Genomic DNA, 24,681 nt, shown 5'->3' with positions numbered 1-24,681 from the left:
ATTTTATTTTTATAGTAATATAAATCTTTCTCTATTAACTTAAAAAAATATATTTTAAAACACATTTAACATTTTGATTTTAATAGAAATTTATCATTTATGATATTAACGACAATGATAATCATCCAATCAACTCTAGTTGTTAGATTTGTAAACTTAAATTAATTAATTATATATTTTAAAGTGTTTCGATAATAGAATAAGTTAGAACTGAAATATAGAGTGTTTTTTGTTTTTAATGAGTTACGAGTTAAAAAAATTCAATTTTATTATAAATATTTCCAAAAATAGATCTCACGCCTATATAATTTTAATGGAAGCGAAAATGATTTTCATCTTTTATATTGCCATTGGATTTTGTGCCAGGCTTTTTATATAAGGTACAATATTATCTCTTATTATAAAGTTCATAATTTTTTTTCCATATATTTGCATTCTTTTGTCAGCAATAATTAATTTTGATATTTTAATTTGTAATTAATCATATATAATGCTCAATCTATGATGATGTTTAACATTTAATTATAATAGTTTTTTAAACCATATTTAGATGTAGAAAATAACCATCTTCATTATTATTTCCAAATAATGAATTAAGAAAATCCATTTTAAAATAATCACTTTTGAACTTTGAGGGCTTTCATAATGTTTAAGCACTCATAGGAAGTCTCATAAATTAAGAAAATGCATTTTAAAATAATCACTTTGGAAGTTTAAGGGCTTTTATAATGTTTGAAGCACTCATAGGAAGTCTCTCATTCTTCATGATAATTAGATTGTGCTCGTACATGATGTACTTATTCTATAACCTCATTTTCAATGCAAGTAATGCCAACTTTTAAAAGAAACATATGTTGAGAGATATGACACTTAATTTTAAACTTATAACCTCATTTTCAATGCAAGTAAACCCAACTTTTAAAAGAAACATATGTTCAGAGATATTACACTTAATTTTAAACTTATTTATCATAGTTTTTTTTATTAAATTTATTACTTTTTACTCCAAATCTCCATGAAAATATCATATTTATGAACCTTGCAATTATAGGAACAATGTTAATGGTGAATTTTTTCTAATTTCTTTAAAATTAAAATTATACAGCTTTATAATTGATATCAATTAAAATTATATAGCTTTATCAATTAAAATTCTATAGCTTTATAATTACATATTTTGAAACTTTTAATATTTTTTTTAATGTTAAAATTTAATTTAATTTATAATTAAAATGTAAATTTGTTTTTCACATTATTATTATTTTGGAATGATGCCAAAGTTTGTGTGCAATAAAAGGGTTTTTGTTAAAAAAAATTCAAGAGAAAGGATTTTGTTGTAGAAAATTTCAAATCCATAGCTTTAAGCTTGGAGAAATGGCTACCAGTGAGGGGTGGTTATTTCTCATCCTTTATCCATTGCATATGAACTGGAAATGGTGGATTGCAAAGGGTTTAATGGTCTTGGCGGAGGAGCTCTCCTAGACATGACTCGAGGCCGATCCCTAGTCCTCATATTCCCAAGGAACTCTCATGTCAAGCTTTTGTGGTGGAACGTTTCTCAAATTTCCCCATGTTAGAGGTGAATGAGAACATTGATAAGAGAAAAATAACAGATTTTGATAGCCTAGTGATTATATGCCATTGTAATCACATTTGGCCTTCAACATATACTCTTCAGGAATGGGTTCACTTGAATTAGTCCTAGAACCTAGATTTGCATTTTTGCTCGAAGGGATTCTTAGTATTTTTCTTAAAAGATTTGGAAGAAAGAGGTTTTTGATCGAGGGCCCTAGTTTTGGGGCTAGGATGCTCTCTCGATTCAACCATGGTTCCTAGAGTTTAATCCTCTCAGCATGAAGACCTTGCTTGTTCTTGTTTAGGTTAGGCTCCCAAACTTGCCCCTCCAATGGAACTTTCCAGGGATATTAGAGGATATTGGTGACTCTATAGGCAACTTTATCAAAGTAGATAGTGATAGATTGTCAAAAGATTTTGTAAGATATGTCTGCATACGTGTGGAAGTGGAACTCAATGAAGGTTTACCATATAAAATCATTCTAAAGTGTTAGGAAAAAGAATATATCCAACCATTGGACTACGAAAATACTACATTCAGCTGTAGAATCTGCCAATAGCCTATACATCTACACAATATGTAGCCCCCATATGCATCTACATAACCTCCAACATAGGAAAATTGTTGACACCTAATTGGGCGAACAATATTAAATAATGTAAATAGTAAATAATGGAGAATAGGAAAATGAAGAGACACTGTGAGGTGAAGCCCAAGAGTCTCTCCCTCATTTTATATAACCATGATAAATCTTAATGAATAAACACAATTTGCATTGAGTTACCTCTTGGCCTGACATGGTATCAAAGTCAGCTCCCAAAATTAGATTTTGTGTTGTAACTCCTGTCAGTTTTCTACCATATTATGTCCCTCTATTCTCTATCGATCTCTGATATACTGTCCCTATGGTCTTTTTTTAATCACTGTTGCATAATTGTCTTGTTGTGCCCATTGCATTGAACTATTGGTTTCATATACCTCTGTCATATTAATGAGTGTTGTGGTATTGATATCTCCATTGTTTGAATCTCTGCACCATACCACCACTCACCATTATTTGAATGCTCTCTCGCATACTCCATATACGTTTCCTGTCGATATACCTCCCGTGGTTTCACCGCTCTCTTGGTTTCACAGTGTTAAACACGGGTGCGGTGAATGGTATGTCAATTTTTTTTAGACTATGTGTTGGTGTGACTCTGTGATCGATACTCTGTTTGAAGAAATTGTTGGCATCTCTATGTAATAAAACTCCTCCTCCATACTCCACGCACTATGTGATATAACGCAACATTCACATCCTCTTATGTTGTCACTTTGGTGACTGTGATACAACACAAGCTTGAGCACTGTTCTCTATCCACAGTATAATACGTTGTCGCATGAGTTTTTTTAAAATGTAACGCTGCTCCATAGTACATTGTTGTATTATAACATTGGTTACGCAGAAATAATATGCTTCCTCCCCCATATATCCCCTCCTCCATACCACTCCTCCCCCATATAATACATCCATCCTATTGCTACTAGAATTCCATTTTTCAGAATATTGCTACTACAATGTAGTTTTTTTTACATCAAAAGTGCATTTTTTTTGCCAGCAGAAGTACATTTTTTACACAGTAGACATTTTTAAATGTATTCATTGATCTCTATAATTGGAGTAGTTCTCTCTAGGAAAGAGAAATATCCAGAATGGTCGCAGAAGATAAACACACTCTCATTTTCAATGAGTTGTGGAAAGGAGTTTGTGTAGGAGAAGGAGATAATAAACCTGCAAAGGCCACCTCAGATAAGGAGTTCACCATTTGAGAAAACAAGAACAACAAGGCCTATGCCTTGCTTGTAGCATCTATAAATGAAGAGGTGAGTCGCCATATTTCACCATTTTCAAATTCTTTTGAAGCCTTACAGAAGTTGAAGGAACTCTATGAGTCACACTCTGAACTTGAAGTTGTCCAATTGATGATTAGATTATTTAGTCTTGAATTGAAAAATAATGATCCTCTTGCTTTAGCATCAGAAGTAAGATCTATTATGTTCCTATACCAATAGGTGTCATAATTTTTGAATGGCTGAGGTCAAATCTGTAATATGTACATACCTTTTCTTTCTACAAATGTTTTCCATATTAAAAAAATAAAAAAAATGTAAAGAGGGTATGTCCTAAAAGAAAAATCAAAGGACAAAAAGAATAAAAAAGGTCAAAAAAGATGAAAAATGAACCCCAAGAAAGAAAAAGACCATGAAAGTGTGCAAGTCAAAATGCCACTACTATTTACTTTTGATGCAGAATAAAATATTGTGTGCAGCTTGTTACCTTTGCCACAATCCATGGATAGTCAAAATGTTTAAACTTGACTATTCCATGTTTTCAATTTTATGCTTAGGGATACAGAATAAAATCTGACTAAACTGTTTAACCTTGGTAGATAAGTAGATAGGTAGAGTAAATAAAAGGAGCTCAACTGTTTAATCTGAGCCCTTGGATGTAATAAGGTTAGATTTAGATAGATTTCCATTGTAAAAGAAAAGAAAAGTTTTGATAAAGGGTTTGCCAGCTTAAGTGAACCCTAATAAAGAGAAGTAAAAATGGTAGGATGAGTAGGTGGGTAAGTAGAAGAATGGTTGCAGAATTGTGATGATTGATTAGATAAGATCATATTATTGACCTTCATCATCAAAGTTCCAAGTATGGATAATAATTGGGCATGTATCAAATCCACAAAGTCAAATTGATTAACCTCCCTCATTCATTACATTTTTCACTTAAATAATTCCCAAGGAAAATCTTAAAGTACCTAAAACCTTAAGTTAAAGGGGCTCAGAGCATTTCTTTGACTTCTAGAGGGACCAAACCGTCGGCCCAAAAACTTATAGGTTCTAAGTACTAAAAGTCCCGTCATAAGCATTCACCCCCTCCATAATTCACTCATTTCCCCTAAAAATCCCTTTTCCTAAGGTAAAAGCACCATTTTCCCAGGGAAAGTAATCACCCCCAAGCAAACCCCTTTGTCACAAAAACCCACAAATGCACATTTAGCCTAAGTTATAATGTTTTGTGTGAAAAGTAAATAAATTTCAAAACATATTATACTTAGCGCACTTCATTTTTCTGCCTTCATTTCATATTAATTTCTAACTTTATATATTAAATCCCAAAAAATACCCCTTTCCTGTATACTTTATTAAAAACCCCTATGTTAATATCAAGCCTCGAAGTTTGAAACATAAACTTTATTAGTGAATAATTAATGAGTTAACTAAGTCAATTAGCGACTAATTAATGACCAAGACCCACCGCTGAATAAAAGAGATTAATTAATCAATCAGTGATTAATTAATAATCTATCCCTTCCAATGAAATCACCCCTGATGTCATTAAATATCCATAATCCACAATTAATTAATCACTCCACACTTAAACGTCCACCGGGCCCCTCCAATAAACATCATATCAAATCTCTGCCCTGATCACTATACGATATGATCCCTTTTGATCCAACGGTCGATGATCATATCGGGCGGCCTCCGAAGGCCAACCTTTACCCGCTCGATATGGGTGGTTTCACTATTCACCCCACTGCTATGTGGCGCCTAATGAATGGCACTGGGCGACCTCCCCACAAACCACTCCAGCCCAAAAGCAGTGCGAAATGAAATGCTTACCGCCTGCCCGCTACGCGACAAACCGTCGACTGTTCAGTTCGCGCCATATTTTAAAATTTTACCCGTTAAAGTTCAAACCCCAAGAACCCATGTTTTCTCGCCATTCACCCATTCTACTGTGTAAACTTATGAAACCCTTTTGCTCCACCTGAAGCCTCTTCTAACCAATTCAAGCATGGTTTACCTCTCGAAATCACTTTGGACTCACTCCATAGACATATAAAGCTCAATAAATCCATTAATAACCCTCCCTGTCAACCCAACGTTTTCCTAATGGTTTGTTTTACAGGCAACCAGAAAACCGCAGCCTTGGATAAATAGTTTTAATACTAGTCACAAGACCTATTTACTTCGAGATTGTTATCAAATCTATTCAAACAGAGATGGAAAATAAAACATATAGTTAAAAGACAAGCAGAATTAAATGATTTACTGTTGAAATAGACAGTAAAAAACCTAAAATATACATTGAAGGTAAAAGAACACAGTAAAGAATAGTCAAAGTGTATCAGGGTTAAAGAGTATCAGATTGAAGGCCAAGTCAAGTAAATCAGCTAGCATGAAGATAAACAACAGGGAAGACAGTTACAGAGCATACAGATTCATGTCAAAGTGAAGACAGATAAAAAAATAGAGCGGCAAAAGTAAACAGTAAAAGTAAACATGGAGGTAAAAATGGTTAAACAGAGATGAAAACACTTTTCACCAGCAACAATGAAGTTTATCCAAAGTAAAAGTGAAAAATAGTTAAAAGAAATTTAAGGTTAAAAGATGAAATCAGAGCAGAAATAGTACATTCTTCAGAAATTTCCTGTTTAAGTCATAGTTTTGAAGAAACTATTGTGACTAATGCAAGATGTATTTTAAGATACTAGAGGTGGTTTTTGTGCCTAACATGCCAATCTACAAAAACCTATCTCACTTTTTATACAAGTATTACCAAAATGGAGATACGTGCATGTCTTCACAACCTAATTTTTAGTTTGTGCAAAGTCCTGTTTTTGACGTCTTTTTGCATAGAATATTGTGAACAGTTGGAGCTGAATTTTGGGAAACTGAGAGAAGTTTATCTCAAAAACATACCTATATACAATAACCTCTTTCAATTTTTACATATATAACTCAGATTGAGATATAGAAGCATATCATTGGACCTTAAGTTTGCAGAATTGCTGGAGCAAAATGCATAAAGAAAGGATGCAGTTAGTGACTGGGATGCCTCATCATCACTTAAGAGTTGCTATCAAATTCGAATTTCTTTTCTTTATCACCATAAATCCATAAACATAGTGCCAAATAGATTCATTACTTTTGAGTGTCCTTTATTTAAGTTCTATTAATGTAAAACTGTTGGAGATATTTGTAAAACCAATCTTGATATTTCTTCAAGATATTTCAGTTTAGAATTAGTATAAATACTTCTTCATTTGAAGTATTTGGGTGGATTAAAATACATTTATGTAGAAATATTATTTTTGAGCTAAGGAGCTTTTGTACTCAAGACTGGACTGGTTTTACTGGAAATGAAATAAAGCTGAGGACATTTCACTGGGTTCTCGTGCACAATTGGAACAAATAAGTATCATGTTGTCGTGTTCAAATTATTGTATTATTTTCATGTTATGAATATTCATATGTGTTTTTATAAAATCTTAAAAGCAAACAAGGAATGATATCATCAGAATTAGCTTAAGTGCTCTCTGTTTTAATTGTTTGCTTTATCTATGTTTTTCAACTAAACTGCCTTAGTTTGGGGATTCTTAATTGCCCTCTTACTTCCGTAGTTTATCCCCCCTTTGGCCCATAGTACAGGATTCTTCATTGCCCTTTGCTACTGGCCATCCTTCCTTTCTTCATCCCAATCCTGGTTAAGGATTCTTCATTGCCCTTGCCCCTCGTTAGGACTTTCCATTCATTGAAACCTGAAGATTTGCTTTTGCTGTGTTAGCCTGCCCTGTGAACTCTTACCTCAGTGATAAATCAAATCCAGTTAAACTTTCCTTTATTGACTCCATAGCCCAATGGCCTAAATATTTGCTCTGCCCATCTGTCTTCTTAATTCCACCACCCAATCAAAACAAAACAACCCTGAACATTAAGAACTAGCCTGAAATCTTATTTAAACAAAGTTAAATTATAAAGAGAGAGCCCTCTCTGGACTTAGGTTGGCTAGAACCTAAGTCTAAAAGATTGGTTTATGGTTACCTCGGGCTATTCCTTCTTTAATAACTTCTAAGGAAAAAACCTGAGTGATAACATAGTGGCGACTCCACTGGAGGAATGAATATGAAAGAACTATGTGAAAAGATTAGGCTTTTAACTTGGATTGTTATCCAAGACATTATGTTCTTTCTCATCAAGAAAGTTTTTCAATGTATATAGTATTTTAGAGAATATCTTAGATTAGTTTTTTAATTATTTTCCTTTGGAATTGTAAATATAAAATCTCCTTACACATTTGACCGTCATTCTTCTGACTCTTATGATGATCATTTTCCAATCAAGAAGCCTCAAATAATCAAGACTCCATTGTCCAAAGATCTAGAGCTTCAAATTTTAGGGCAATCCCACAACCAAATAATTTGTATTCCAAAGCATTAATAGTGATGTAGGATGACAGGGTTTGTGGAAAATTTTTCATTTCATGAAATTTTAAATGAATTCAGGGATGTGTTATCAAAATTTCAGCTTGATGAAGCTTTTTTAGGAGTTGTGTTTATAATGGTCAAATCAAGAAAATACTCTCATGAAGCTAAAATGTGTGTTCTTGAGTTAGTTGCTGAAAAATATGAAAATGAAATTAAACTTTTGCATTCTCAAATTCAGTCATATAATTTCTGAGATCCTAAAGAATTCTTACAAAATCTTCCTTCTCCAAACCAAGAGGAAATTGTACTACCTTTTGATTTGCAGATTGAGGATGATTATGCTTTCAAGAGCAAGAGTGAAGAAGTAGTTTCAGGGTTTAGTATTGAGGATACAGTTGATCAATTAGACATTGAAGACCTAGAAGAAACTATTATACTTTATGCTTTTGTTGATCCTATAGCAGATTAAATGGAGGTTCTTCTCATCTCTAGTTCTTTAACATGTTTTCTCTATGAGGACCAAATACATCAACAATGGCCTTTATATATCACAGTTTTGATTATGTGGGTACATGATCAAATTATTCTTCTGATTTCACTGACAATCTGTCAAGTAGTCCATTTGTTTTTGCAGTTTCTTGACTGGCTTCATTGGTAGTTTTGTATTATTTAAGTCAACCTGATTATCAACAATATTAAGTAGGTAGCATTTTAGTTTGATTTAATTCAGTTTTCAGTAGATTATGAAATAAATCATAAAAGATTTGAATTCAAGCAAAAATCCCTAAGGTCTTGATGATTTACTAATTTGTTTTGAAGGTTGAAAAACCTTTTACTTTCAGATCAAATCTCATGTTGTGCGGGAAAAGGTTAAAAAAAGATTTTTGATAAAAGGACCAAGGCTGAAGATTCCTACCTAGGTGACAAGGTGCTCAAATGGGTTTTAAGGAGGGAATATAAAGGGAAACATGGTAAGTTTGACTTCCTATGGAAAAGTCCTTACATTATTTATGCTTTCAGAGGTAATAATGCCTATTTCCTTAAAGAATTGGATGGTGCAGAAGTAGAAGGAGGACCGGTCAATGGTCGAATGCTTAAGCACTATATAGATCCCAGTAACTGATTCCACTAATTACTTGTACATATTATATCCTTCATAAAATTTAGTGTGGATTAGGTGGTAAAATTTTGGAGTTGAAGCCTGAAGTGAAGACCCTAAGCTTCAAAAGTTTCACTATCAATAAATATCAATAAAGTAGCAAAGTAAAAGGGAAAGTTGCTTGTGGCCACTTTTCCGATTCCAAGCAGAATGGCGGGTGCTCGAGTGATTAGGGTTTCAGAAGGATCATTTTGTGCTGTCACCGCTCCTAGAGATTAGCTATGTTCTGGAACTGCTTGGAGCCTGGCTGCCGGGATCTCAGAGCTCGATTCTCCATTTTGGATTTGGCCTAGATCCTTTGCTGGAAAGGAGTCTCATGGATCGAATCAAAGCAATCAGGGGCCGAAGGAATTTTCTCCCTTCTTGGCTCAGGTCAGATTTCTCAGGGCAGATCTGGGCACCATTCCACAATGCCCTGGGCATTTTGTTTCAAATCAACCTGACCCTACCCTGTTTTGGGTAGCTGTGCTCTCCTTCGCGGGTGTTTCGGCTTGGCTAGGCAGCAATGTCTGCATCATTTGGAAAGAGATGCGGCTGATTGTTCCTCTGCCCCCCTTCGGTCTGCCGTGGGAAGTCCAAACTACCGCTCTCTGGCATTCTTTTAAAGGTATGGTTGATGATCAAGTAAGGGGAGGGAGATTGGGACCGGGTTCCTTGCGGTTTGAGGCTCCCCTGTTCACCTCCGGGCAGATGTGGGCGGCTGACTTCTCGGCAGCGAAGAAATTTATGCCCTGGACAACCCTTTTCAAGAATTCCTTTCGTCGAGAGGTCAGGGTTTCCCTGATTCTTACAGGTCCTCCAGATATTTTAAATGAACACTGGAGAATTGACCTTGGCAAGCCAACACCCCTTCCTGTCTTGGAGAACCAATTAGCAGAAGAATCCAGGCAAAAAACAAATCTAGCAATTAAGGACCTCGGCCTTGAAGTGATACAAATCTTCATCAGAACCCTGTCAGGGAATACGATTTGCAAGCAAATCAGAACAGGGATGCTGATAAAAAATTTAAAGGACGAAATACAAGAATTTTTAGGCATATCAGCAAGCCTGCTGAGCTTGGTATATGCAGGACACATCTTACAGGAAAAATTTACAGTGCAGCACTATGGAATAGTGAGAGATTCAACCATTTTTCTGAGCATGAGGCTGAGAGGTGGAAGCTTTGGATCTAACTCAAAGGGCACATTTTCGTTCAAGGATGCTGTCAAAGGGAAGGGGGAAGTCACCAACAAGCCAGCACTAACACAAATACCTGGTCCCTATATAGTGGAGCAAAGAAAGCAGACACCAGTTTTGACAATCGATCTGCCTGAGGTAAACAAATTTCATGCTGATTTCTCTTCCTTGGCAGTCATTTGTAGATTCAATGGCTTTTGGCCTAAAACAGATGCTTTACGACAATGGATTTTTTCCACATGGTAAAAAAATTGTGACATCCATTTATGCTCCAAAGGATTTTTTATTGTTAAATTCGACACAGTCAAGGAAAAAGAACATGTCCTCCATGAGGGGCCATGGTTATGGGGCAATGCAGGACTCTTCATGACCCCCTGGTTCCTAGGTTTTGACCCCTCCTCTATGGTGGTTTCCAAAATGCCGGTCTGGGTCAGGTTACACAACCTCCCGTTACACTTCTGGCTTCCCAAAGTTTTCGAAGCAATGGGGAATGCAATAGGCAAATACATCAAGCAAGATGTGGAAAGAATTGCTAGATGCATACATACTTTTGCCAGAATCTGTGTTAAGGTTGATCTCAGTCAAGGGCTACCTGATAGCATTATTCTGATCCATAACAACACCCAGTGGAAACAACCACTAGATTATGAAAACACGGCCTTCAGGTGCCGAGGCTGTCAACAAACAGGTCACCTCCGTAATAACTATCCTCAAGTCAAAAGAGAAAGCAGAAGGAACAAGAAACAAGCACAAAAACCAAGAGGCTGGCAACACACAGTGAATCCAGAAGAAGAAACAGAAGATGAGGAGGCAGATAACCCTCCACCTGAACATGACAATGATCCAATTGGGGGCGAAGCCACGAAAACCACCCCCATAGCAAACAATCAGGTTCATAAGTCGCCAGAACCTGAGAAATTGGCAGCACAGGGAATGATGGCCTCTTTGCCGAAGAAAAATCTAGTTCTTGAGGACACTAGCGGGGCCAAAAGACATCATTCTCCAGAACACTCAGATACAGATAAGGACGCTCCTTGCTTTGTGGAGGACTCTTCTCTTGTTCTTTTTCATCGTCACCAACTCAAGGGGAGTGGTGAAAGGTTGAGAAGAAAAAGGGGAGAAAATCATAATTTCCTCCCCCTTTTTGTACATTATTTCTTTCGGTTTCTTTTTTTGTTCTATTTTCTTGTCCTCCAGCTGAGGTTGTTGCGCTGGTTCTATGTCAACCAGTTGAGGCTGTTGCGCTGGTATTTGTCAACTAGCTGAGACTCTTTTCTTCTCCCTTTTTTAAGGCAAAGAACGAGTCTTTCCGAAATGCTTTGCATTTTCTTTGTAACTCTCTATTTTTATTAATGGATGATTCGCTTTTTTCTGTGGAAAAAAAAGAGGGAAAGTTGCAGAGTAAAATCATAAGTAATTTAGAAGGCTATTGATCTACTAGTTCTTGACATTTCACCAGGAAATGCCATCCCCAAGTGGAGCCACTTTTATGTTCCTATACCAATAGGTGTCATAATTTTTGAATGGCTGAGGTCAAATTTGTAATATGTACATACCTTTGCTTTCTGCAAATGGTTTCCATATTCAAAAAATAAAAAAAAAATAAAAATGTAAAGAGGGTATGTCCTAAAAGAAAAATCAAAGCACAAAAGGAATAAAAGAAGTCAAAAAAGATGAAAAATGAACCCCAAGAAAGAAAATGACCATGAAAGTGTGCAAGTCAAAATGCCACTACTATTTACTTTTGATGCAGAATAAAAGATTGTGTGCAGCTTGTTACCTTTGCCACAATCCATGGATGGTCAAAATGTTTAAACTTGACTATTCCATGTTTTCAATTTTATGCTTAGGGAGACAGAATAAAATCTGACTAAACTGTTTAATCTTGGCAGATAAGTAGATAGGTAGAGTAAATAAAAGGAGCTCAACTGTTTAATCTGAGCCCTTGGATGTAATAAGGTTAGATTTAGATAGATTTCCATTGTAAAAGGAAAGAAAAGTTTTGATAAAGGGTTTGCCAGCTTAAGTGAACCCTAATAAAGAGATGTAAAAATGTTAGGATGAGTAGGTGGGTAAGTAGAAGAATGGTTGCAGAATTGTGATGATTGATTAGATAAGATCATATTATTCACCTTCATCATCAAAGTTCCAAGTATGGATAATAATTGGGCATGCATCAAATCCACAAAGTCAAATTTATTAACCTCCCTCATTCATTACATTTTTCACTTAACTAATTCCCAAGGAAAATCTTAAAGTACCTAAAACCTTAAGTTAAAGGGGCTCAGAGCATTTCTTTGACTTCTGGAGGGACCGGACCCTCGACCCAATAACTTATAGGTTCTAAGTACTAAAAGTCCCCTCATAAGCATTCACCCCCTCCATAATTCACTCATTTCCCCTAAAAAATCCCTTTTCCTAAGGTAAAAGCACCATTTTCCTAGGGAAAGTAATCACCCCCAAGCAAACCCCTTTTTCACAAAAACCCACAAATGCGCATTTAGCCTAAGTTATAATGTTTTATGTGAAAAGTAAATAAATTTCAAGACACATTATACTTAGCGCACTTTGTTTTTCCACCTTCATTTCATATTAATTTCTAAATTTATGTATTAAATCCCGAAAAATACCCCTTTCCCATATAGTTTATTAAAAACTCCTATGTTAATATCCCACCCCGAAGTTTGAAACGTAAAATTTATTAGCGAATAATTAATGGGTTAACTAAGTCGATCAACGACTAATTAATGACCAAGACCCACTGCCGAATAAAATAGATTAATTAATCAATCAGTGATTAGTTAATAATTTGTCCCTTCCAATGAAGTCACCCCTGATGTCATTAAATATCCATAATCCAAAATTAATTAATCACTTCGTGCTTAAACCTCCACCGGGCCCCTCCATTAAACGTCATATCAAATCTTCGCCCCAATCACCGTACGATATGATCCCTTTTGATCCAACAATTGACGATCATATCGGGCGGCCTCCGATAGCCGACCTTTACTTGCCTGATATGGGTGGTTTCACTATTCACCCTGCTGCTACATGGCGCCCGATGAATGGCATCGGGTGACCTCCTCACAAAACCACTTTAGCCCAAAAGCAGTGCGAAATGAACTGCTTACCGCCTACCCACTACGCGACAAACCATCGACTATTCAATTCGCACCATATTTTAAAATTTTGTCCGTTAAAGTTCAAACCCCAAGAACCCATGTTTTCTCTTCATTTGCCCATTCTACTGTGTAAACTTATGAAACCCTTCTGCTCCACCTGAAGCCTCTGCCAACCAATTCAAGCATGGTTTACCTCCCAAAATCACTTTGGACTCACTCCATAGACCTATAAAGCTCGATAAATCCATTAATGACCCTTCCTGTCAACCCAACGTTTTCCTAATAGTTTATTTTACAGGCGATCAGAAAACCACAGCCTTGGATAAATAGTCTTAATACTAGTCATAAGACCTATTTACTCCGAGATTGTTATCAAATCTATTCAAACAGAGATGGAAAATAAAACATATAGTTAAAAGACAAGCAGAGGAAACATGAAATTAAATGATTTACTGTTGAAATAGACAGTAAAAAACCTAAAATATACAGTGAAGGTAAAAGGACAGAGTAAAGAACAATCAAAGTGTATTAGGGTTAAAGAGTATCAGATTGAAAACCAAGTCAAGTAAATCAGCTAGCATGAAGATAAACAACAGGGAAGAAAGTTACAGAGTATATAGATTCATGTCAAAGTGAAGACATATAAAAAACAAAGCGGAAAAAGTAAATAGTAAAAGTAAACATGGAAGCAGTAAAGGTTAAAAAAAGATGAAAACACTTTTCACCAGCAACAATGAAGTTTATCCAAAGTAAAAGTGAAAAATAGTTAAAATAAATTTAAAGTTAAAAGATGAAATCAGAGTAGAAATGGTACATTCTTTAGAAATTTCCTGTTTAAGTCATAGTTTCTCAGAAACTATTGTGACCAATGAAAGATGTATTTTGAGATACTAGAGGAGGTTTTTGTTCCTAACATGCCAATCTACAAAATATATCTCACTTTTTACACAAGTGTTACAAAAATGGAGATATGTGCATGTCTTCACAACCTATTTTCAGTTTGTGCAAAGTCCTGTTTTTGACATCTTTTTGCAGAGAATATTGTGAACAACTGGAGCTGAATTTTGGGAAACTGAGAGAGGTTTATCTCAAAAACATTCTTATCTACAATAAATGCTTTCACTTTTTACATATCTATCTCGGATTGAGATATACAAGTGTATCATTGGAACTTAAGTTTGTAGAATTGCTGGAGCAGAATGCACAAAGAAAGGATGCAGTTAGTGACTAGGATGCCTCATCATCACTTAAGAGTTGCTATCAAATTCGAATTTCTCTTCTTTGTCACCATAAATCCATAAACATAGTGCCAAATAGATTCATTAGTTTTGAGTGTCCTTTATTTAAGTTCTATTAATGTAAAATAGTTGGAGATATTTGTAAAACCAATCTTGATATTTCTTCAAGATATTTCAATTTAGAATTAGTATAAATACTTCTTCATTTGAAGTGTTTTGGGTGGATTAAAATACATTTCTGTAGATATATTATTTTTGAGCTAAGGAGATTTTGTACTCAAGGCTGGACTGGTTTTACTGGAAATGAAATAAAGCTGAGGACATTTCACTGGATTCTCGTGCACAATTGGAACAAATAATTATCATTTTCTCATGTTTAAATTATTGTATTCTCTTCATGTTATGAATATTTATATGTGTTTTTTATAAAATTTTAAAATCAAACAAGGAATTATATCATCAGAATTAGCTTAAGTGCTCTTTGTTTTAACTGTTTGCTTCATCTATGTTTTCAACTAAACTGCCTTAGTCTTGGGATTATTAATTGCCCTCTTAATTCCATAGTTTATCCCCCCTTTGGCCCATATTATAGGATTCTTCATTGCCCTTTGCTACTGGCCATCCTTCCTTTCTTCATCCCAATCCTGGTTAAGGATTCTTCATTGCCCTTGGCCCTGGTTAGGACTTTCCATTCATTAAAACCTGCAAATTTGCTTTTGCTGTGTTAGCCTGCCTTGTGAACTCTTACTTCAGTGATAAATCAAATCCAGTTAAACTTTCCTTTATTGACTCCATAGCCCAATGGCCTAAATATTTTCTCTGCCCATATGTCCTCCTAATTCCACCACCCAATAAAAAAAAACAACCCTGAACATTAAGAACTAACCTGAAATCTTATTTAAACAAAGTTAGATTCTAAAGAGAGAGCCCTCTTTGGACTTAGGTTGGCTAGAACCTGAGTGTAAAATATTTGTTTATGGTTACCTCGAGCTATTCCTTCTTTAATAACTTCTAAGGAAAAAAACTGAGTGATAACAAGATCTACTATGCATGATATCGAAGTCACTAATATTCAACTAGACACTCCTCTTATAGTTTTTGTCAAGGCACTTTATCCCACTTATTCAAATTACCTTGAGTCATTGCAAGCAAATGGAAACCTCAAAGAGATTACCTTTGACTCCCTTGTGAAAAAGTTTGTTGAGAGAAAGAAGGCTTTTGGGAAAATGATAACTCCTAAGTCCTTTGAAGAAGTTGTATGTCTTGCACATAGAGAGAAGGATCATGCTCAAGATTCTTCTAGAGGAAGAGGTGGTCGAAGAGGAAGAGCAAGCAGAAATTTTAGAGGTAGGGGTGCTGACACTCTCAAGGAGAAAATTCTGATCTTCATTGCATACATTGCATTAGAGATGGATCACATGATGCATCCACATGCAAGTTTCCTTGGGACAAAATTGAGTAGGAAATAAATAAAGTGAGAAAGGTAAAGCACCTAAAATCACTCACTACATTGTGACACATTGTAATATTGGAGTAAATGAAGACTTGTTTGATGCTTCACTTGCTTCTTGGAAAAATGATTGGTTGCTTGATTCAGGAGCAACTTTCCACATGACTTCTAGAAGATAATTTTTTGATAATGTTGATGGAGTAGTATACTTTGTAGACAAATCAAAAGTCAAGCCATCAGGGCTTGGCACAATTAGACTCAAATTGCTTGGTCTTCTAGACTTTCTTCTGCATGCTGTTTTGTATCTCCCACAACTGAGGAGAAACTTGTTGTCCTTGGTCCACATCTGCTAGCAAGAACACTCCATTAATATGTTTGATGGCAAGGTTGAGGTCAGAAAAGCATTAGATCACTCACTTTTCATGACATGGATAGAAGAAGAAAGACTTCTGAAGCTGCAAGTTACTTCTGCTCGTGCACAAAATTTCTCATACAATTTTCATTATGATGAAGGTACATTTCCATCAAGTCTTTTATGGAATGTTAGATTTGGACACTTGAACTATGACAACCTTCACTTGTTGAAGAAAAATGGTGTTACTAGTTTTCCTACAACTCCTAGGAAGCTTAAGCAATGTGATGCTTATATTCTAGGAAAGCATAGCAAACAGTCTTTTCATGATTCCCATTCCAGAGCACATATAAAACTTGAACTCATTCATTCAGATTTATGTGGTCCAATGCTTGTTCCTTATGCAAATGAAAATAAATATATGATGACATTTATTGATGAGTACACCAGAACGCGTTGGATTTATTTATCGAAGAATAAATTTGATGCTTTTCGAACATTCAAGAACTTTCATACATGGATTGAAAATGATGCACAATCTCATATTGGCTATATTTGCACTGATAATGGAAAACAATACAATTCAAATGAATTTGAAAACTATCTTCTCTAGCATGGGATCAAACATCAAACAATTATGCCTTATAATCCCCAACAAAATAGAGTAGCTGAAAGAATGAATAGAACAATCTCAAATATGGTACGTTCTATGATGTTTTTCAAGAACATAAAACTGATGTTTTGGGTTGATACAGTGATATGTGCTGTGTATGTAAAGAATATACGTCCTTCTAATTCTATTAGAAACAAGACTCCTTATGAAATTTGGTATGGCCACATTCCTTCGGTAAAGCTATAGGTTTTAACCTCGTACAGAAATTACCTGCATACGAATTCCAAAACACAGAAAATAAACAATGTGAGAGCATAACACATAAAACACATATACACAGAGATTTTCCCCTAGATCCCAAAACCGGGACTACCAGATTGATTTTTCATTATTTTCCTTTCAATGTTACAATACATATTTATACATACCAAAGCATCCAATACCATGGACCGAAAACCATCGCATCCAAAACCATGTGTGAAAACCATGCACAAAACCATAGGTAGGTCCACCCAACCTAATATAGGGTCCAATTTTTTTTCTCGAGGCGCTGCCCCGAACCCCCTTTGTGACCCACCTGCTGTGTAACCGACGCAATGAAGGGGGGGCCTCGCCCCCCCTCAAACCCACCGGTTAACTACGTGGGCTAGTCGTGGAAAGAATATAACACAACCCAACATTCTCCCACTTATTGTTTTCTTTCCAAAAGGGGCCATAACAAAGCTTAGTCATTTATCCAACCCTGAAATGCCCATTGTTTCTCTACACCAAGAGAATTTCTCAGAGCTCACATATTTTGTCAATGTATCTATAGTATTCTTCAAAGTGTCCACCTTTACTAGAAACACCTTTTTTTCTTCTATCATATCCCTCACAAAGTGATATTGAACATCAATGTGCTTTGTCTTTGAATGATAAGCAGGGTTCTTTTCCAAGAAAATTGCACTTTGGCTGTCACAGTCTATCGTTATAGCTCCCTGTACTAACCCCATACTTGAACACAATTTCTGCAACCAAACTGCTTCCTTGCTTGCATGAGTGGCTGCCATGTATTTTGCCTCTGTAGTTGATAATGCCACTACAGATTGTTTCTTACTCATCCAGCTGATTGCACCTCCAAATAGGTTAAACACATACCCACTTGTAGATATTCTCTAATCTAGATCTCCAGCCCAGTCTGCATCAAGAAAGCCACAGATATCCAAAAATCTATCCAATCCTGGTCTTCCTTGGTAGCACAAACCATAATCACTAGTGCCATGCAAATACTTGAAAACCCGCTTCACTACTCTCTAGTGCTCCTTCCTTGGTTTTGACATAAACCTACTCAATACTCCCACTGCATGTGCAATGTTTGGTCTAGTACAGACCATCGCATACATCAGACTACTGACTGCACTTGCATATGGAACATGGGACATGTCCTCTTCCTCTTCTTGTGTCTTGGGACATTGTTTGGCAGATAAATTTACACCTACAGGAATAGGAACCTTCACCGGTTTACTATTATGCATACTAAACCTCTGCAGTATTGTCTCAACATACTTCCTCTGGTTTAACCAGAGCTTCCTCTTTGCCTGATCTCTTTTAATTTCCATGCCCAAAATATAGTTTGCAGCACCAAGATCTTTCATGTCGAATTCGGAGGACAATTGCATCTTCAAATCCTAGACAATTTCTTTGTCATTTCCAACTAGAAACATATCATCCACATACAAGACCAGATAAATAACACAGTCACCAATTAATTTAAAATACACAAAGTAATCTGCTTTGCTTCTGGTGAAGCCAAGTCCCCGTATAAATGTATCAAATTTCTGATACCACATCCTTGGTGACTGTTTTAACCCATACAGAGACTTCTTTAACTTGCATACCAGTTCTTTCTTACCCTTTAGGATACTTCATGTAGATCTCCTCTTCCAGATCTACGTGAAGAAATGTTGTCTTCACATCCATCTATTCTACCTCAAAATCAAAAGAGTAGTAATAGTTACAAGTAATCTAATAGAAGCTACCATGGCAACAGGAGAAAAATATCACCAAAATCAATTCCCAGTTCCTGGGAATAACCTTTTGCTACAAACCGAGCTTTGTATTTCTCCACCTTTCCTTCTGCATTTATCTTCTTCTTGAACACCCATTTTCTGCCAATATGTTTCCTTCTAGCCAGAAACTCCACCAGATCCCAAGCCTCATTTTTGTGCAAAGATGCTATTTCATCAACCATGGCCTCTTTCCAGAGTTTTCCATCCTCTAAATCTGCTGCTTCCTTCACAATTCTGGAATCATCATCAGTAATAGATAAAGAAAACTTTGAACAGAAAGTAGATGGACTATACCTTTCTGGCTGCCTTCTTTCTCGAACTGATCTTCTCACACCTGGAGTTTGTGGCTCTTCATCTTCTGATTCCTCCTTTGCTGTAGAGTCTGATTCTTCCTCCTTTAGCTCAAAATCTATCTTCTCAGGTTCCTTTGATGGGACTTCATGTTTAATAACATCTTTCACCTCTCTGAGCACCACATCTCGGTTGTACACAACCTTCCTTGTTACTGAGTTCCAAAGCTTATAACCCTTTAAAACATCCTTATACCCAATAAAGATGCACTTTTCAGATTTACTATCCAACTTGGTTCTTTTCTCCTTTGTAGCATATACATATGCATCACATCCAAATACCCTCAGATGTGAAAGAGAGGGTTTCTTACCAACCCATACCTCTTGTGGAGTCTTATCCTCCAATGCTTATGAAGGTGATCTGTTGACCAGGTAACATGTTGTCTCCACCACCTCTGTCCAAAATTCTTGTCTTAACCTGGCACCACTGAGCATGCTTCTTGCCCTTTCCATCAATGTCTTGTTCATTCCTTCTGCAACTCCATTTTTCTCAAGTGTATATGGAGTAGTCTTCTCCCATGCTATACCACACTTCTTATAGAATTATTCAAATTCCTTACTACAAAACTCTCTCATCGTTATCTATCCTCAACACCTTTATCTTCTTCTCTATCTGGTTTTCCACCAAAGCCTTAAATTCTTTAAACGTGTCAAAGACTTCAGATTTCTTCTTAAGGAAATATATCCATGTATTCCTTGAGAAGTCATCTATAAATTATACATAGTACACAGACTTACCCAGTGATGGAACCTTCATAGGTGCAAACACATCACTATGCATAAGCTCTAATATATGTTTCGCCCTCTTACTACCAGAGGGGAAACTCACCCGATTCTGCTTCACATATACACAATTTTCACAGAAATCAAAATCCAGAGAGCTATTACTCATACATTCTACCATACCTTTACCATGAAGTATTCGAAGGCCCTTCTCTCCAATATGTCCAAGCCTTTGATGCCACAACATGGTCTTCTCTCCAGAGACCACTAGATTTTCTGCTCCACTTTCAGGAACCACAAAACTATTGCACCCATCAATAATAGTGCTACCTTGCAGCTTGTACAGAGTTCCAATTTGAACTCCCCACATCAATACCAGTGCTCCCCTGAACCATCTTGCAGGTATCCTTCTCGAACATTGTTTTTACACCTGCATCATCCAACCTGCTTATAGAAATTAGATTTCTGGCTAATGTAGGAATATGCAAAACACCCGGAAGTGTTCTAACCCTTCCACCTTGCAACTTCAACTTTACTTTTTCACAACCAATGATTCTAGCCTATCTGTCATCCCCCAATCAGACATCACCACCATCATATTTCTCATACTCATAGAACCACTCTCTATGGGGAGTGAAGTGAAAGGATGCACCTGAGTTAATCAACCATGCCTCATGGTCTACATGTGTACTTCAAGAAGCCAAGTACACATCCCCACCATCATCTGAGGTGGTTTTTGCATCTGCAGAAGGAGCCTCATCATATCCCTTTCCTTTGTCAGGAGCTTTAGCTTTAAAGTCCCTTTTGTAGTGCCCTTCCTTTCTACATTTCCAGTAAACTACCTTTACAGGTTTTCCTGGAGATTTAGATCTCCCACTCGATGACTTATTTTTGTTTCTATTCTGGGACCATCCTTGTACAAACAAGGCATCACCATTCTGGTTGTCCATATTTTTGTCTCATCTCCTCTGTTAGCAAGGACGAGATTATTTCACCAAACTACAAGGCAATTGCATTGCTACCTATTTCAATAACCAGACTATCCATCGAATCTGGTAGAGAACACAACAAACTAATGCACTTATCTTCATATGAAATTTTAATATCAATAAACAATAACTGACTTACCACAGTGTTAAATGCGTTCAGATGCTCTGTCACCGAGTCTCCATCTTTCATCCTTAGGTTATACAACGCTTTCAGTAGGAACAATTTATTCGCGAGGGACTTAAATTGGTACAAAGTCCCTAACTTATCCCACAAAGCCTTCGTCGTAGCTTCCCTTGATACATTCAACAATACTGAATTTAAGACACACAATCATATTGTGCTCCTTGCCTTCCAATCCAACTTCTTCCATTCTTCATCGGACACTCCCGTTGGTTTAGTACCCGGATCTATCGTGATCCACTAATCTTTATCCACCAATAGATCCTCCATCTTGAGTTTCCACAACTCAAAATTCTGACCATTAAATTTCTCGATCTCTATCTTTCCACTGCTCACCATCTTCTTTCACCACTAGAATCGATCTCGTAGATCTCCCACTGAACAGGGTCTACCACAGGCTTGAGCGAAACCCCTCAGTCACAAAGGCGTCCCTTGAATCCAAAACAGCTCCGATACTAAATGTAGGTTTTAACTCCGTACATAAATTACCTGCATACAAATTCTAAAACACAGAAAATAAACAATGCGAGAGCATAACACATAAAACACATATACACAGAGATTTTCCCTTGGATCCCAAAACCGGGACTACCAGATTGATTTTTCATTATTTTCCTTTCAATGTTACAATACATATTTATACATGTCGAAGCATCCAATACTATGGACCGAAAACGATCGTGTCCAAAACCATGTGCAAAAACCATGCAAAAACCATAGGTAGGTCCACCCAACCTAATATACGGTCCAAAAAGAAATTTCTTGGGGCGCTGCCCTAGACCTTGTAGAGGGGGATTGCCTACCCCCCTGTGACCCCCACACTACGCAATTGGCACAATGAAGGGGGGGCTTCGTCCCCCCTCTAACCCCTTGGTTAACTATGTAGGCTAGCCATGGAAATAATATAACACAAACCAACAAAAGCATCTCAGAGTCTTTGGTTCCACCTGTTATGCCTTGATACCAAAGGTACAAAGAAACAAACTTGGTGCAAGGATTCGTAAGTGTATCTTCTTGGGGTATTCAAGTACCTCCAAAGCATATCGTCTCTATGATGAAGTTAATAAGATGTTTGTTGTATCTAGAGATGTAATATTTCTTGAATCTTCCGAAGTTAATAGTGTTGTTAAGTGGCAACTTGATTGCTTGGATAGATTCAGACATGAAAAATCATTCCAAGAATTTGATAACAGATTCCACATCTTGAAGGGGGGATTCCTGTACTAGATCAATTTGTGGAATCTTCTTCTGAAGCACTCTCTCCCACACATGAAGTTCCATCCACTGATGATACTTTGAGTGATGTGATTGACAAAATTGGGACACTCAATCTTGATTCAGTCATAACTCAATCAACTGAGCAGCCTTGGCCATCTCAAAAAGGTCCTCCAAAATGGCTGACAAAGACAATTGAAAGTGTTCATCCTAATGAAGTTGGAAAGATATGAACAAGAAATTCAACGAGACAAAATGGAGGTGATGTAGATGATTCTTATTCACTTGTTGATATGGATGTTTCTTATGATTTTGAACTAAATTTTTCTACATATTTTGAACCAACTTCCTTCAAAGAAGCCGCTTCTCATGATGAATGGAAAGAAGCGATGAAAAATGAGTATGATGCCTTGATAAAGAATGGCACTTGGAAGTTGGTTGATCCTCCATTGGGAACCAAACCAACATGCTACAAGTGAGTCTACAAGAACAAGCATAAAACTTATGGCTCACTCGACAAGCACAAAGCTAGGCTTGTGGCAAAAGGTTTTGCACAGAAGGAAGAGGTCGATTATGAAGAGACTTTTTCCCCCACAGTAAAATGGGCTACCATCTGGACACTCTTTGCCTTGGTAGCTCAAAACAATTGGAAAGTCTGTCAAATGGATGTAAGAACTGCTTTCTTGAATGGAGATCTCAAAGAAAATGTTTTTGTGTCCTAGCTAGAAGGATTTGTTGTAAAGGGACATGAACATAAAGTATGAAAACTTTTGAAATCCTTTTATGGCCTCAAGCAAGCACTGCGAGCCTGGTATGAAAAGTTAACTGAGCATATTCTAAAACTAAACTTCAAACATTATGATCTTGATGATGCAGCTTTGTTTGTCAAGAATGTTGGAAAAACAGTTGTATAACTTGTGGTATATGTACATAATCTTTTGGTGATAGGGAACAATGAGAGCTACATTGCATCCATAATGAAGGAATTGAGGAAAGGTTTTGAAATGACTGACTTGGGCTATGTTCACTATTATCTTATTATTGAAGTAGCTCAACATCCGAAGTATATATTCCTCTCTCAAAAGAAGTACATTGGAGATATGTTAAATATGTTTGGCATCAATGAGTGCAATCCTTTGACTACTCTAATGGAACAGAACTTAAAACTCACATCCATTGAAGGAAAAGAATTTGAGGTTGCAACAAGGTATAGACAACTTGTAGGAAGTATCAACTATATGACTATTACTAGACCAAATATTTCATTTGTTGATGGAATCCTCTCCAGGTTTATGCAAAAGCCTTGTGAGGGACATTGGTCTACTGCAAAAAGAGTTTTAAAGTACTTGAAGGGAACCCAAGACTTTGGACTCAAGTATACATAGGTGGGTGAGTTCAACTTGATTGGATACTCTGATTCAGACTTTGATGGAGACAAAGAAACTAGGGTATCTACTTCAGGTTATTCTATGAGTCTTGGATCGGGGGTTGTCTCCTAGAGATCATGCAAACAATCAGTTCTGACAGATTCCACAACAGAGGTAGAATATATGGCAGCAACTGAGGCAACAAAAGAAATTGTGTGGCTCAGGAAAATTATGGAAGATTTGCAGGTAAAACAAGTACTTTCAACACCACTCGTGATTGACAACACCTCTACAATAGAGTTGCCCAAGAACCCAAAGTTCCATGATCGAATGAAACACATCAATACAAAATATCATCTAATTCGACATCATGTTGAGGCCAAGACAATCCATCTACGCCATTGTTCCACTAATGAGAAGATTGCAGACATCTTCACCAAAGCACTTGGAAGAGAAAAGTTCGAAAGATTCAGAATGATGCTTGGACTCACCAACATCCCTCCTGACTAAGGGGGGAAATGTTGACACCTAATCATTGGGATTTTGTGAATATTGTAAATAATGGAGAATAGGAAATTAAAGGAACACTGGGAGGTGAAGCCCAAGAGGTCTCTCCCTCCTTGTATATAACCATGAGCAATCTTAATGAATAAATACAATTTGCATTGAGGAGTTACCTTTTGGCCTGGCAAAAAAAATTCAGCAAAGGTCAACGAGAGAACTTCAGCCATAACTATGCCTGCAATTTGTGGCAGAAGCGCAACCATGAGTTGGATCATTTTGATAGGGAGAAAGACCTTCTGAACGACTACAATGGTTCTTTCTCAAACAATTAAAGAAGCAATATTATCCTCCTTTGTGATGG

This window comes from Pinus tabuliformis, chromosome 1_1, assembly GCF_031772625.1.
Source record: "Pinus tabuliformis cultivar Carrire ecotype Pingquan chromosome 1_1, CPIR1, whole genome shotgun sequence".
In the NCBI taxonomy this organism is placed as follows: domain Eukaryota; kingdom Viridiplantae; phylum Streptophyta; class Pinopsida; order Pinales; family Pinaceae; genus Pinus; species Pinus tabuliformis.
Note: the sequence above shows the minus strand (reverse complement) of the source record.